Source organism: Oncorhynchus nerka, linkage group LG9a (genome assembly GCF_034236695.1).
Source record: "Oncorhynchus nerka isolate Pitt River linkage group LG9a, Oner_Uvic_2.0, whole genome shotgun sequence".
Taxonomy (NCBI): Eukaryota; Metazoa; Chordata; class Actinopteri; order Salmoniformes; family Salmonidae; genus Oncorhynchus; species Oncorhynchus nerka.
In genome coordinates, this window is record NC_088404.1 from 18,947,264 (window position 1) to 18,964,613 (window position 17,350).

The 17,350-nt window shown below is 41.8% G+C and overlaps 1 pseudogene; it reads right to left on the reverse strand.

The window, feature by feature from the left end:
* Positions 1-17,061, reverse strand: part of LOC115134841 (mitochondrial inner membrane protease subunit 2-like) — a 211,334-nt pseudogene extending 194,273 nt beyond the window's left edge.
* Between the last annotated feature and the right edge of the window lie 289 nt (positions 17,062-17,350).

A 17,350-nucleotide genomic window follows, 5' to 3' on the forward strand; every position in this document is an offset into this window, starting at 1 on the left:
CCTCTACGCAGACGACACCATTCTATATACTTTCGGCCCGTCATTGGACACTGTGCTATCTAACCTCCAAACGAGCTTCAATGCCATACAGCACTCCTTCCGTGGCCTCCAACTGCTCTTAAACGCGAGTAAAACCAAATGCATGCTTTTCAACCGATCGCTGCCTGCACCCGCATGCCCGACTAGCATCACCACCCTGGATGGTTCCGACCTTGAATATGTGGACATCTATAAGTACCTAGGTGTCTGGCTAGACTGCAAACTCTCCTTCCAGACTCACATCAAACATCTCCAATCGAAAATCAAATCAAGAGTCGGCTTTCTATTCCGCAACAAAGCCTCCTTCACTCACGCCGCCAAGCTTACCCTAGTAAAACTGACTATCCTACCGATCCTCGATTTCGGCGATGTCATCTACAAAATGGCTTCCAACACTCTACTCAGCAAACTGGATGCAGTCTATCATAGTGCCATCCGTTTTGTCACCAAAGCACCTTATACCACCCACCACTGCGACTTGTATGCTCTAGTCGGCTGGCCCTCGCTACATATTCGTCGCCAGACCCACTGGCTCCAGGTCATCTACAAGTCCATGCTAGGTAAAGCTCCGCCTTATCTCAGTTCACTGGTCACGATGGCAACACCCATCCGTAGCACACGCTCCAGCAGGTGTATCTCACTGATCATCCCTAAAGCCAACACCTCATTTGGCCGCCTCTCGTTCCAGTACTCTGCTGCCTGTGACTGGAATGAACTGCAAAAATCGCTGAAGTTGGAGACTTTTATCTCCCTCACCAACTTCAAACATCAGCTATCCGAGCAGCTAACCGATCGCTGCAGCTGTACATAGTCTATTGGTAAATAGCCCACCCATTTTCACCTACCTCATCCCCATACTGTTTTTATACTGTTTTTTTATTTTATTTATTTATTTACCTTTCTGCTCTTTTGCACACCAATATCTCTACCTGTACATGACCATCTGATCATTTATCACCCCAGTGTTAATCTGCAAAATTGTATTATTCGCCTACCTCATGCCTTTTGCACACATTGTATATAGACTGCCCATTTTTTTTTTTTCTACTGTGTTATTGACTTGTTAATTGCTTACTCCATGTGTAACTCTGTGTTGTCTGTTCACACTGCTATGCTTTATCTTGGCCAGGTCGCAGTTGCAAATGAGAACTTGTTCTCAACTAGCCTACCTGGTTAAATAAAGGTGAAATAAAAAAATAAAAAAAAAGTGCAGACTGTCAGCTTTAATTTGAGGGTATTTTCATCCATATCGGGTAAACCGTTTAGAAATTACAGTACTTTTTGTACAAAGTCCCCCCATTCTTGTGGACCAAAAGTATTAGGGAGAAATCTAGGAACAAATTCACTTATATATGCATTAAAGTAGCCTAAGGTTTAGTTCAGTAACCTCACAGTCATTGTATCATTTCAAATGCAAACTGCTGGAGTACACAGCCAAAACAACAAAAAATGTGTCACTGTCCCAATACTTTTGGAACTCACTGTATTTGTAATTTGGAAGGATAAAATATGTTAATCCCTGGGGATTCAAAATGCACTGTGTCAGTATATGGTTATCTGTTTAGAACTCTACCCTCGAGGAGTCACTACATTTTTCACTTATCCTCCATTGACACACTTCTACCAATGAAGAAGCAATCCAGGGTCACTTAGTCTGTAGGACTACCCCTACCATTGAAGCAAGTGAACTCAATAACCCTCAGGTCACAACTAAGTCTGGTTTGGTTCCTTAAACAAAAAAAGAGGATAATGCTTACACTATCTCTGAGTTGGAAATGTGTCACTAACAGTCTAAATTAAGAATCCTGTCCCTCTGGCATTTCAAACACCAATTTCCTTCCATCCAGAGCACAATTTTAACTTAAGGCTTTTATCATAGCCTCAATGTGTCAAGTGAGTAACCTGCCCACTGCGCTCAGCTCACTTGGTGTGGGCAGGGTGCTTCCAAGCTGCTGCTGCTTCTGTTTTTTGAGAAATTAGGGAATTTTTCATGTCGAGGTAATTCCCATTTCATTGCATGCCTGCTGATGGATGTGAATGCCAGCAAAGCAGCTTTGATGTTTGTAGAATTACACAGCAGCTGAATGAGAGGAATATCTCCTTGCTGCATAAGCAAAGGCCCCGCTGGAGCTGATGACAGGGCTCCCATGTAATGAACAACATCATTTGTGTTTGGAGACTGACTGTTTTTTCTTCTCACTATCTCATTGTGAAGGCAGGTTCAGAACATGAGAGAGAGAGAGAGAGAGAGAGAGCCAAGGGAGGCTGAAAGAAATGTAGCTGAAGTGAAAACAGATCACCACATCCAAGTGGGCATTTTCTACATTCCATGAAAACCTGCTATCTACGCAGTTTCTTCCGAATGCAACTCTACCTCATTGTGTTCCTGCAAGCACAATGTTTGATCAGATATAGATTCTGATTTACAGTACAATCCTACTATTAGGAATACGTCTCATTATTAAGTACCGGCAGGTTAACGGTACCTCAGACCCATATCTCATTTCCCCCAAGCCGCCCTGCTTCAATTTACCAGCAGCACCTCTCTCTCTCTTTCCGAGATTCTTATTGCACTGGCCTGCTGCTGCTTCTCTCTCCCTTCATATCTCATGTTGACACATACAACCACTGAAGGACTCTCTGCCATTTTTCTCGGTTGTTGACTGTGGAATTTTACCCCAATCAACTTTTCGGAGGCACATCCGAGTTCAAGGCGACCTATTTAAACTGAGAAATTTACCAGAGGCGGAGGCATTCATTCATCACATCTGAAAAAGTGTAATGGAACAGCGAGCTGAGTCACTGTGTTAGAGGGATGTGAGGGACCACAGCAGAGCATTAGAGAGGCAGAAGAGTTGAAGTAGGTTGAAAATTAGTAATCCCCTGTGTTGGGCTGAGATCCCGTTAACGGGATCGATATGACAACAGCCAGTGGAAGTGCAGGGCGCCAAATTCAAAACAACAGAAATCCCATCATTAAAATTCCTCAAACATACAAGTATTTTACACCATTTTAAAGATACACTACTTGTTAATCCCACCACAGTGTCCGATTTCAAAAAGGCTTTACGACGAAAGCACACCAAACGATTATGTTAGGTCAGAGCCAAGTCACAGAAAAACACAGCCATTTTTCCAGCCAAAGAGAGGAGTCACAAAAAGCAGAAATAGAGATAAAATGAATCACTAACCTTTGATGATCTTCATCAGATGACACTCATAGGACTTCATGTTACACAATACATGTATGTTTTGTTCGATAAAGTTACGTTCAGTATTTCCAAAATATCCGGTGATTTTGAAGAGAGCCACATCAATTTACAGAAATACTCATAATAAACATTGATAAAAGATACAACTATTATGCACAGAATTATAGATGCACTTCTCTTTAATGCAACCGCAGTGTCAGATTTCCAAAAAGCTTTACCGAAAAAGCAAACCATGCAATAATCTGAGTACAGCGCTCAGAGACCAAAACAACCCAAACAGATATTCGGCCATGTTGTGTAGTCAACAGAAGTCAGAAATAGCATTATAAATATTCACTTACCTTTGATGATCTTCATCAGAATGCACTCCCATGAATCCCAGTTCCACAATAAATCTTTGATTTGTTCAATAATGTCCATCATTTATGTCCAAATACCTCCTTATTTGTTTGCGCGTTTAGCCCAGTAATCCAAATTCATGATGCGCGATCACTAGGAGCAGACGAAAAGTCCAAGTTTTGTTACAGTCCGTAGAAACATGTCAAACGATGTATAAAATCAATCTTTAGGATGTTTTTAACATAAATCTTTAATAATATTCCAACCGGAGAATTCCTTTCTCTTCAGAAATGCAATGGAACTCAAGCTAACTCTCACGTGAATGCGCGTGGCCAGCTCGTGGCTCTCTGCCAGACCTCTGACTCATTCCCCTCTCATTCGCCCCCACTTCACAGTAGAAGCATCAAACCGGGTTCTAAAGACTGTTGACATCTAGTGGAAGCCTTAGGAAGTGCAATTTGACCCCATAGACACTGCATTCGATAGGGAATGAGTTGAAAAACTACAAACCTCAGATTTCCCACTTCCTGGTTGGATTTTTTCTCAGGTTTTTGCCTGCCATATGAGTTCTGTTATACTCAGACATTCAAACAGTTTTAGAAACTTCAGAGTGTTTTCTATCCAAATCTACTAATAATATGCATATATTAGCTTCTGGGCCTGAGTAGCAGGCAGTTTACTCTAGGCACGCTATTTATCCAAGCTACTCAATACTGCCCCCAAGCCATAAGAAGTTAAAATGGTTAAGGTAAGGTTTACTTAAAAAAATGAAAGCTTTCTCTTCAGTGAATTATCTAACTCCAGACAAAATCAAAAACTATAAACATGACGATCATCCTGAGCGCATAAATAGCACACTGAAACAGTGACATGAGGCTAACTGTACATGGAGGATATTTACCAGCTACTTAGCGTAAAAGCATGACCATAAATCTTTAAGCAGAGAAGATATGAATACTTAATTTACTGCTCTGATGAACAGGAATTTATACATATATAAATATTAGTAAAGTGATGAGATTTCACAGGGTATTCAATTAATTTACTAATTCAGTCCATTCTTATTAACATGCTGAATGAAATGACTGCCTCTGAGCAAGTTAGAGGGAACAACATATTTTATTGAACGTTTAAGAAAAATATAAGCACATTTGTGAATGCAGGTGTGCATGCTCGGAGCACTATGTGCGTGTGTGTGTGTATGTGTGCATGCTCGGAGCACTATGTGCGTGTGTGTGTGTGTGTGTGCATGCGTGTGTGTGTGTGTGTGTGTGTGTGTGTGTGTGTGTGTGTGTGTGTGTGTGTGTGTGTGTGTGTGTGTGTGTGTGTGCATGCTCGGAGCACTATGTGCGTGTGTGTGCACGTGCATGTGCACATGTGTGCACTTGCAGTTTCGCAGAGAGGGATCCTTAGCTCAGAGGGCAGTGGCCTGCTTTAACAGAAGCAAATCCCGGACATCACGCTCCTGCTGCACTCACACAAATGACAGATAATGTCAATCTTACAACCAGGCAACAGACATGGGAAAACATCTCTATCTGGTAGATAGGAGACGGACTGAAGTGATCACTTTTGGTAAAACAAACCCTTTTAACCTCCCACATTTAACCTCCCATGCCATACCATTCCTTCCCTTCTCAACCCTTCCCCTCTCCTCTCCTCCATTCCCCTCCTTCCCTTTCCTGGCCTCCCATCTCTCCCAAGGGGCCAAAGTGTGCAGTCTGGGGTTTGTTCCTCTGTTTCAACAGGGATCTCATGGCTCATGGAAGTCTGCTCCCCTGTTCCTGTCTCCAGGGACAGGAACTCCTACCTCCACTGACCGCGTTCCCGCTGTTGCCCCAGCAACATTTCTGCAGGGGGGAGATTGTCAGCTCAGAGTCTCCTAGATTAAGTATCTCAGAGGCTTTTGCTTGCCATTTTTCCCCCTCTGTTTTCTCTTTTTTTCTAAACCCAATCCCAAAACAATGGGCTTTGGTCATGGCTGGCTAAAACATAGCTTAACAAAGCTGGGATGTACCGGAGTTCTGTGAGCTGTAACTGAACTGGATTCTGTTGATGCTAATTACACAAACTCAATACAGTCCAACCAAACTGGAGGAATGCTGTTTCTCTCTTCTTGGCATCCCCACTTCAAAGACAAGCAACAGGAAGAGAAGAAAGTTCAGAGAATGAAGACTTGAAGCTTTTGAAGGTTTACCGAGCTGCTGCTGTGCATACCATGAATATTCATACACTTTTAGAAGGGAAAAACTTTTGCGTCAAAACTTTAAACTTCTGTTTTTCTCTCGTCTTGTACCAGGATGGTAATCGCAAAACGTTGTCATAAACAAATGAACACTGCCAGGAAAGGGGATTTAGTCATCTGTTATGACACCTGTTTATAACACGGGGAGTAGCACTTCTCCCTTTCCACAAGAAAATTATATTTTGCAGAAATCTGTTTCCGGGGCTGCTCAGAACCAAATGGTTATGTTCACAGCAGAACATAAAATCAATCAGCTTTGTAATGGTCTTGTCTGAAAGCATGACAAATACCCAATGTGGTGGATAGCTTTACATACAGTATATGCACTCATAAACATGTTGACAGAACCATTTTCCTCATCCACTGCTATGGCCTGGCCTTGAAACGAGGAGTAGTCTATCCTGTAAATAAGAAATTACTCAGAGGACCGGAATATTCCCTTGGACAATTTGTGCTTAAAATGAGTACCAATTACAGTAGGAAATCAGTCCGACTTGCCGTAGCAGTAGTCCAATATCACATTTGAAATGTAAATACAGTACAGGCCAGGGTGAGATTCTTTGGTACATAAGAAAACAGCTTTTTGTGGTTTTAATGAAATCACTCTCGAACAATGCTGTCAATACAGATCGACAGTATTTCACATTGTAACTGTTGTCGTCTGGAGATAGAGAGTAGGACCAAGGTGCAGAGTGGTAAGTGTTCATGTCTTTTTAATAAACAAACTGAACACTGGAACAAAAACAATAAACGATGTGAACAAAACTAAACAGTACCGTGTGGCCCAAACACTCACACGGAAACAAACACCCACAAACCAAAAGTGAAACCCAGGCGACCTAAGTATGATTCTCAATCAGAGACGACTAACGCCACCTGCCTCTGATTGAGAACCATACTCGGCCGAACACAACCAACATAGAAAAACAGACTGCCCACCCCAACTCACGCCCTGACCATACTAAAACAAAGACAAAAACACAGGAACTAAGGTCAGAATGTGACACACATGTTGCCATTTTTAATCATTCTCAAAAGCATGTAGGTTAATTGGTGGATATGCAAATCTTAAAAGAATAAGATAATAAAATAAGGTTAGGATATGATGATATGAAGTGCATTTGGGTATTAGGAAAGTGCTATATAAATCATATGTATTATTATGATGTACATGGGTGATCTAATGCAGGGATCATCTCAATACCAGAGATAGATAGTTTGTGAACAGACACAAATACACACAGCTCCTTTATTACCATAATATACTACTGCATGCTGAGTGTGTGTACCACAGAAATATAATTACTAGAATGGTTATTCTCATTCTAGTCAATGAGTCTGTAAGACACTGCCGTATCACTTAGTAACAATGTTGCCGCGAACAATGCTGTTTAAATAATTTTCCATATAAGATTCAAACAGTGCTCTCAGGCTAAACCCAATGTCAGATTATGTTAGATTAGCATTCCGTGCTAGCTCTCTCTCTCCTTCCTACACTCCCCCTTTCCTGCTCCCTGTCTTCTTCCCTCTTTCTCCCTCCCTGCCCACCTCCCTCAATCTTCTTCACTCCCTCTCTCCACTCTGCCAGGAATAGTGCCTCATAATGCAAGGCTCTACGCTGACCTTTCTCTTACAAGGAGCACGTGTGCGCCTCAGTTGAAAAATGTAGGCTCATATGCAAGTAAAATGTTCTCACTGTAGAGCTCTGTAATGGCTGAACAACACGTCCCCTGCAGGGAAAGGAAGGGAGAGGCTGCCATCTTGGGGTAATTATGAAAGAGGGATTTATCCTGCCTGCTTTCCTGCCTGCCTTCCACTGTCTGTCTGAGCCCACTCAACCCACAGGGCACAACACATCAAACCCCACAGCAATTTATTATGTATTATATGTAACCTTTATTTAACCAGGTAGCCCCATTGAGGACAGAATAGCTATTTTCTAAGTGAGAAATGCATTAATGGGTGATATGTGGACATTCATGCTGAATTAGAATAATAATGTAGAACCAAAATAAATTAAACATTTCTGAAGCAATGTACCAACGGAGACAGAGGTTGTCAAACCCAGTTAAGCTGATGAAAACAGAAAATACACCAAGCAGTTACATATTCCTGTCTTTTAGGTGTGGTTTTTATATACAGTTGAAGTCGGAAGTTTACATACACCTTAGCCAAATACATTTAAACTCAGTTTTTCACAATTCCTGACATTTAAATCCAGTAAAAAAATCCCTGTCTATGGTCAGTTAGGATCACCATTTTATTTTAAGAATGTGAAATGTCAGAATAATAGTAAAGAACTATTTACTTCAGCTTTTATTTCTTTCATCACATTCCCAGTGGGTCAGAAGTTTACATGCACTCAATTAGTATTTGGTAGCATTGCCTTTAAATTGTTTAACTTGGGTCCAACATTTCAGGTAGCCTTCCACAAGCTTCCCACAATAAGTTGGGTGAATTTTGCCCAATTTTTCAGTTTTTGATTTGTTAAAAAAGTTTGAAATATCCAATAAATGTCGTTCCACTTCATGATTGTGTCCCACTTGTTGTTGATTCTTCACAAAAAAATACAGTTTATATCTTTATGTTTGAAGCCTGAAATGTGGCAAAAGGTCGCAAAGTTCAAGGGGGCCGAATACTTTCGCAAGGCACTGTATATCAATGATGGTCGCAGTTGTAAATGAGAACTTGTTCTCAACTAGCCTACCTGGTTAAATAAAGGTGAAAATAAAAAATTTAAATTTAATAGACACTCTTATCCAGAGCGACTTACAGTTAGTGCATTCATCTTAAAATAACTAAGTGGGACAAGCACATATCACAGGCATAAAAAGTAACATTTTCCTCAATATCGTAGCTACAGTAGAGTCACAGAGCTAGAAGGGGTGTCTCAGAAGAAATCTCAGAAGCCATCGCAATAACAAAAACATAAGTAGGCTGGGATTAGTGCGCCCAGGGACTTGAGTCTATGAGGAGAGAGTGCGAGAGGATACTTTTTTCAGGGGAGATTTTGGCTGATTCTCAAATAACACCCTATTTCCTTACATCCCTATGGGCCCTTGTCAAAAGTAGAGCACTATATAGGAAATAGAGTGCCATTTGTGATGCAGACTTTTTCATTAGCAGCCAGGGCCACATTTGGCTTCCCACGGTGCTTCAGAACAAAGAGTGTGTCTGAAAGCAGGAACCCTTGACGTGGGACGTGGCACTCTAATTGGAGCCTTGGTAATCCTCTCTCTCCCCCCTCCCTCTCCAGTCTCGGCTGTGGAACCAACAGTGTCAACAGGCTCTCTACTTTAACAACGGCACAGGGGAGCAGATCGTCACTGTTCAGCCAGCCGTGGGCAGATGCCTACTCCACACACACAGAGAGCGAGAGAGAAAGAGGGAGAGAGCATGTGATAGGTAGAGAAAGAGAGAAAGAAAGAGAGAGAGAGGTAAAGAGGGGTTAGCAGACCAGCTCTGCGTGCTCCTCAGCGCGGCAGGGGAGTGGAGGAGTGATTGCAGGGAAGTAAGGTGGTACACATCATCTACTGACGTGGATGAGGATTAGGAGAATAGTTTAGAGAGGATGAAACTCAACTGGACAGCCTGCCCTTCACTCTATGGATCACGTGGTGTACTGCAGTGTTTCCCAACTCCAGTCCTCAAGTATTTCCAACAGCACAAATGTTTGTTGTATCCCTGGACAAAAACACCTGATTCAACTTGTCAAGGGCTTGATGATTAGTTGACAAGTATAATCAGGTGTGCTTGTCCAGGGCCACAACAAAAAATTATATTGTTGCGGGTACTGAAAGACCGGAGCTGGGAACCACTGGTCTATTATATCATGGCTGGAGTCTGGAGGCTTGGAGATAAGCACTAATTATATCAGCCTTGCTAGGTAGAGTCGTCAGTGACTCAAAAGGTCAGCTGGATATATCAGGATAAAAAAAGAAGATGATACACAGATATCGAACGGACAGAAACATGTTGTTTCCATGTCAACATGCAGTACAGTAAGGATGGATGATGTACAGGCCAAGGCTTGGGGCGAAATACAACAATCCTGTCATTATTCATGTACACACATATGACAAGTACAGTACATCATTGGTACCACAGGTGAAATCCACTTGATTTTAGCAACAAACAAGGTCCCAGTTTGTATGACAGCAAATAAACAACAGTGTATGTAAACGTGGATAAATTGTAGTTACTTGCAGGACTGACACAATGTCATCTCGTCGTACTTGGTAGTTCCTCACACTCCAGCGGTTCAGCAGCATCATGTCAGAACCTGTCACATTCCCCTCAGGACACATAGAGGGCTGAGGAGACACACACACATGTACCCACACAAACAAGTCATAGACAAAAATTCGAGCATCGGGAGAAGTACAGCAGCATTGTCATTTGTGTCCTCCTGAACAGAAATACAGCAGCTAAGGTCAAGGAAGGGACAAACATGGGACTGACTGACTGAACACATAACACCTGAATACCTCAGGGACCTATTGTTCTCAAAGTGACATATCGTTCTCAACGTGACATACTGTTCTCAAAGTGACATACTGTTCTCAAAGTGACATACCGTTCTCAAAGTGACATACCGTTCTCAACGTGACATACTGTTCTCAAAGGGACTTATTGTTCTCAAAGTGACATATCGTTCTCAACGTGACATACCGTTCTCAACGTGACATACCGGTGTCGTGTCTTTACTATCATTAACTGAAGACTTATAGTTTTTATCAAAGATTCTCTGTAATTAGTATTACGCGATTAGACTGATTAATCATGTAACCGTAATTACTAGGAAGTCAGGGCACCAAGGAAGAATATTCAGATTACAAAGTTATCATTTCCTAAAATAACATTTCAGATATTTTATCTGATCAAATTAGTCTTCTAATTAATGAATTATTTACTTTACCTCACGTTAGTCTCATTCCAAACGTCGTAAATTGTTGGTTATCTGCACGAACCCAGTCTTCACTATGAGTCATCCATACATCAATTGTCTTTAATAATTTATTTATTACTAACTAAGTAATTCACAGAAATGCATAAACAAACAAGGTAAATGTGGTTACATGAAATGAGAATGTGCCCTAGTGGGATAAACCGGCATGGCGGCTTGTTAGACAAAAGGGGAAGAGTGGGTCGACTAAGAAGTCACTACAGAGTGATAGTTATAACAATTGAAATGCTAATCCTTTACACATTCGGGAACAATTGCAATCAATATATATATTTACGCTCAGTGTGTCGTCTTGATCGCTGGTGAAAAGTTTGTTTCTTTTGTAGAATTGTCCATCTCTCTTCCGCTCTCTCTCGGTTGTGGTTAGAGGGGATAGTTCAGAGTGACATTCATTAGTTTCGTTATAGAATGGATGTTTCGGCAGTTGTCGTTCTTCGCGTGCAATGATACCGAATTCCTAGCTGCAGACTAGTAATTAATATCAAAGACTTGTTATTATTCTGTCGGTATCAATAGTCTAAGAGTTTAACCGTGTGGTTAAAAGATTCAGCAATGGATTACAACCTTTGTCCTCTCATAATGGAGAAAAACATGATCTGCAACCTTTAGCCATCTCGTAATTGAGGTAAGCTCGGTCTGCTGATCGAAAACCTGAGTGGGGGTTTTATTCGGAAGGGCCGAAAAAGGGCTGTCCCAGGAGGCCTAACCCTAACTGGGCTCAGGGGCGGTCCTCTGATTTAGTTCAAATCAAAAGGGAATTGTATTCTTCTTCATTAAACAGTCCAAAATCATATCAAACAATTATACAAACAGTATCATACTCACTCATTCATCTTATACAACAATTAGATGTAAACCTCATATCTGAGGCTATTATATAAACAGTGTTATGGTAATGTGGCCACACCGCCTCCCATGAGCTTCCCCAAGTTGTAACAAACGGACCAGTTCGTAGCTGGATTCTTCACCGATCTTTTATACTTTCTCCGGAACATGAAATTTGTTCTTACCTCAAATTCTGTGAGTTGGAAGGTACCGTAATTTCCGGACTATAAGCCGCTACTTTATTCCCACGCTTTGAACCTCGCGGTTTATACAATGACTCGGCTAATTTATGGATTTTTCCCGCTTTCACAAGATTCGTGCCGCCAAAAAACTGAGCACCGTCACATAATGTGACGTAAATCGAGCGCGCTCAAACTTCCCATCATTCTGATTACGGTAGTAATTAGTCACCCTACGGTACCACGGTAGTCACCCTCATCATGGCAAAGACACGGAGAAATGCATATGATGCAGCTTTCAAGTTGAAGGCGATCGATCTGGCTGTTGGAAAAGGAAATAGAGCTGCTGCACGGGAGCTTGGCCTTAATGAGTCGATGATAAGACGTTGGAAACAGCAGCGTGAGGAACTGACTCAGTGCAAAAAGACAACAAAAGCTTTCAGAGGGAAGAAAAGCAGATGGCCCAAAGTATTTGCAGCCACTCGACATCAGTGTAAATCGTGCATTTAAGGTGGCGCTCCTTGTTCAGTGGGAGGCTTGGATGACAAGTGGGGAGAAATCCTTCACTAAAACGGGCTGCATGCGAAGAGCAACTTATGGTCAAGTCTGCCAGTGGGTCTTGACAGCGTGGAGCATTGTCAAAAAATCCACTATCATCAACGGTTTTCGAAAGGCTGGACTGCTGCGTGTTGAAGGGGCAGCATGAGCTCAGCGGGGTATTTGCCTCCGGATGAAAGTGACGAGAGCGACAATGAAAACGATCCAACATCGGATCAAGCAATTCTGAGGCTATTCAACTCCGACACCGAAGGAGATGACTTCAGTGGTTTCAATGCACAGGAAGAGGAAGATAGTGACCAAGTTCATTTGTTTCAATGTACCGGTAGGCACCTGCGGCTTATAGACATGTGCGGCTTATTTATGTACAAAATACATATTTTTTTATAATTCAGTGGGTGCGGTTTATATTCAGGTGCGGTTTATATTCAGGTGCGCTTAATAGTCCAGCAATTACGGTATTCCTTTGTCCTCTATGAAAATTTACTCTGCCTCTTATACTGTGTGTCCATGAGGAGATCCTCAGGAATTTACAACGTCTCTCTGACCACAGTAGCCTAGTTGAAGGAGGAAAGGGGGAGGCGGGGAGAGGGGGATGGGGCTTGCTATACCCAAAGAGGCCAACGTTATGACACCGTTCTCAAAGGGACCTATTGCTCTCAAAGGGACCTATTGTTCTCAAAAACATATTGTTCTCAAAGGGACCTATTGTTCTCAAAAACATATTGTTCTCAAAGGGACCTATTGTTCTCAAAAACATATTGTTCTCAAAGGGACCTATTGTTCTCAAAAACATATTGTTCTCAAAGGGACCTATTGTTCTCAAAAACATATTGTTCTCAAAGGGACCTATTGTTCTCAAAGTGTCATATGGTTCTCAAAGTGACATACCGTTCTCAAATTGACATATTGTTTTCAAAGTGACATATTGTTTTCAAAGTGACATATTCCTCTCAGAAAAGAGAAGTGGCATCCTCCTGCCATGCCATACTGTGATGGCTTCAGCCTATGTCCTTCTGTGTCTACTGATTCAAACTGACAGATACTGTTGGCAAAAACACAGAAGTTGTCACACCCTGATCTGTTTCACCTGTCTTTGTGCTTGTCTCCACCCCCCTTCAGGTGTCGCCCATCTTCCCCATTATCCCCAGTGTATTTATACCCGTGTTGTCTGTTGCCAGTTCGTTTTGTTTTTCGTCAAGCCTACCATCTTTTTTCCTGTGCTCCTGTCTGTCTCTAGTTCCTGTTTTCTATCTTTCCCGGTTTCGACCATTCTGTCTGCCCTGACCCTGAGCCTGCCTGTTGTTCTGTACCTTGCCATACCACCCTGGATTACTGACCTCTGCCTGCCCGTGACCTGTCGTTTGCCTGCCCCCTGATTTTGTAATAAACTTTTGTTACTTGGAAACTGTCTGCATCTGGGTCTTCTCCTGAGCCTTGACAATAGCTGTCTATAAAACATCTTACCTTTCAAATGTAGTGGTGTGGAAAGGTTACTCAACCATATTAAATGTCAGATTAATGTGTGCGTATATTATCTGTCATGGAATCTACATAACTTGTAGCATTCTGCATTTCAAGAAGCATTTTAAGAAGCATTCAGCATTCTGAGAATAGGTCTATCAACTCTATGTTCAGATTTTGAGATCACGGTTCATATCCACCAAATGTCTCAGAGTAGGAGTGCTGATCTAGGATCTGTCCAGGTAATCATATACATTATGATCTTAAAGGCTAAACTGATCCCAGATCAGCACTCCTACTCTGAGACGCTTTGTGGATACATGCCCAGGGGTCAGAATTGTCCTGAGACATGGCTGTAGGCTAACTAGCTTCATAAGATTCTAAAACCACACAACTCAGGGGCATGGCAAAGGTCAAGAATAATCTATTCAACAACTCATGCTTATAGAATTATGCACAAAACTACTACAGTGAGTTACAGAATACATCAGTTTGGACACGTTCAGACCGAACATCCCAGATTATTTTCCTACTAAACACAACACAACAAAATGATCTTCTCTAACCAGTGAATCCACAAACAAGACTAAATCAACCATTTCACTCTCAGTGGGAAATGGAACTCCACAGGATTCTACAACAACCATAACGACAACTATTGTATAATAGTATAGGCCTATAGACCATTAAATCCCCCCCAGAAATAATTTATTCTTACAACTTAGTTTGTCACAAACTGTTTGTCACTTTATCGAAGAGCTAGTGTGTGAAGAAGCCCCGCTCCAAGAGGCGGGTGACATGACACAGGCAGAATGATTCATTAAACAGGATGTGCACAGGCCATTTCATGCTTGCTGGGGTAATTGACAGAATATCTCTTATCTGTCTGCTGAAAATAAATATTCCTACGAGTGCTGCCAGTCGCGGAATGTATCTGTTACAGTTGGATACGTTATCGTTTTCACTTTTAGTCATATTTTACCATATTTCATGCTGTATTGTCTAGCTTGCTAGCTGGAAAGCACCCTAGAATTGATAAAAACTGAAAAACAATAACACTGGAAAGTTTAATAAAATAAGACTGTCTGGTCAACAATTCAAATATTGTGCTGCAGGCAACCCAAGGCAAGACAAGGGGTTTTGTGAGGACTGTAGCAGCCTTGTAGGAGGAGAGGCAAAGTAAAGCAACTGTCTGCCTACGCAAATTTAACTCCAACAGTGGAAACAGAATTCAGCATGTGAATGTATTGATTCACTAAGTAGTAGTATAGGATGAGAGGAGAGAAATCAATAACCATCTTCACTATTAGTTGTTACATTTCACAATGTCTTTCTTAGAAAAACATATAAATACAAATTAACTATCTGTAATTGGACGTCATGAGGGATGGTACAAAGGAAACAAGAACTATGGACTGACATTTAATTTGACTTGACTGAAACGTCTTTATTTAAGAATTTCAATTATTGTTCCATAGAAATTCAGATTTCTTTCATCAGTGATGGAGCTCCTACAAGGCCCTTCAGTTCCCATGTTACAAGGCTATTGCGCTGTATAGATTCTCGAGTCAACCTTTCCCAAGGGGCTGAAGTTGCCGTCCAACACTGAACACGGAGGACAAGACCCAGCCAATGCGATGAAACCAATGGGTCTTAGTTGCCTGACTGCCTTACCTTGATACCTGTATAGCTACATGTGTATACCTCTAGATTAATTCTGTTTGACAGCGGAATGAAACATGGGTTTGAGTATTTCAAATCAAATCACATTTTATTTGTCACATACACATGGTTAGCAGATGTTAATGCGAGTGTAGCCAAATGCTTGTGCTTCTAGTTCCGACAATGCAGTAATAACCAACGAGTAACTAACCTAACAATTTTACAACAACTACCTTATACACACAAGTGTAAAGGAATGAAGAATATGTATGACTTGCATTAAAAATAGAGGTTGAAAACAAGTGAGGTGAGGCCAATATTTTCCATTATAAAGAGAACCTCTCCCTCTCTCTCGTTACGGTATGATTGATGCCAAGATTCCATTACCTATGCTACAAAGGGAATTGGGCTTTGAAAAAGTACAATAAGATCAGAAGGAATTGATGGGGGGTAGAGAAAGAGAGAGAGACAGAGAGAGAGAGTCTCACCTGCATTGACGCTCCCTCCACTCGTGCTACATAGGCGAAGCGGTCCAGAACAGTTATGGTGACTGGCACTGCCACGAAGAACCCGCTCACAAATGCCAGGATATACCTGCACTCAGCCCCACCTTCTGAGCCATCACCTGGGACAGAAGAACACAGTTCAGCCAATCACCATCAAAGAAACCATCAGAATGGGAACACTGCAATAAGATCCTGGCATTCAACAACCAATGGAAAATCAGATAGTAGGGAGTTTGTATTGAGAAGATCAGAATCAGAAAGCATGTATATCCTACCAACGGGACATTAAAAACTGTAATGTTTCACCGAGTCGTGGCTGAACGACGAAATTAAGAGCATACAGCTGGCGGGTTATACACCCCATCGGCAAGACAAACAGCAGCCTCTGGTAAGACACGGGGCAGGGCCCTATGCATTTATGTAAACAACAGCTGGTGCACGATATCTAATGAAGTCTCAAAGTTTTTCTCGCCTGAGGTAGAGTATCTGATGATAAGCTGTAGACCACACTATCTACTTAAAGAGTTTTCATCTGTATTTTTCGTAGCTGTTTACATACCACCACAGAGCGAAGTTGGCACTGAAACCGCACTCGATGAGCTGTATTCCGCCATAAGCAAACAGGAAAACGCTCACCCAGAGGCAGCGGTCCTGGTGGCCGATGACTTTAATGCAGCGAAACTTAAATCAGTTTTACAGAATTTCTATCAGCATGTTAAATGTGCAACCAGAGGGAAAACAATTCTAGACCACCTTTACTCAACACACAGAGACGCATACAAAGCTCTCCCTTGACCTCCATTTGGCAAATCTGACCATAACTCCATCCTCCTGATTCCTGCTTTATTTAAGCAGGAAGCACACGTGACTCGGTCTATAAAAAAGTGGTCAGATGAAGCAGATGCTAAACTACAGGACTGTTTTGCTAGCACAGACTGGAATATGTTCCGGGATTCTTCCGATGGCATTGAGGAGTACACCACATCAGTCATTGGCTTTATCAATAAGTGCATTGAGGACGTCATCCTCACAGTGACTTTACGTACATACCCCAACCAGAAGCCATGGATGACAGGCAACATTCGCACAGAATTATTTTGCCACTGTGGCCTATTTACTGCCTTACACCCCTAATCTTACTACATTTGCACACACTCTATATAGACTTTTCTATTGTGTTATTGACTGTACGTTTGTTTATCCCATGTGTAACTCTGTGTTGTTTGTGTCACACTGCTTTGTTCTATCTTGGCCAGGTAGCAGTTGTAAATGAGAACTTGTTCTCAACTGGCCTACCTGATAAAATAAAAGTGAAATAAACAGAGTTAAAGGGTAGAGCTCCAACTTTCAAGGAG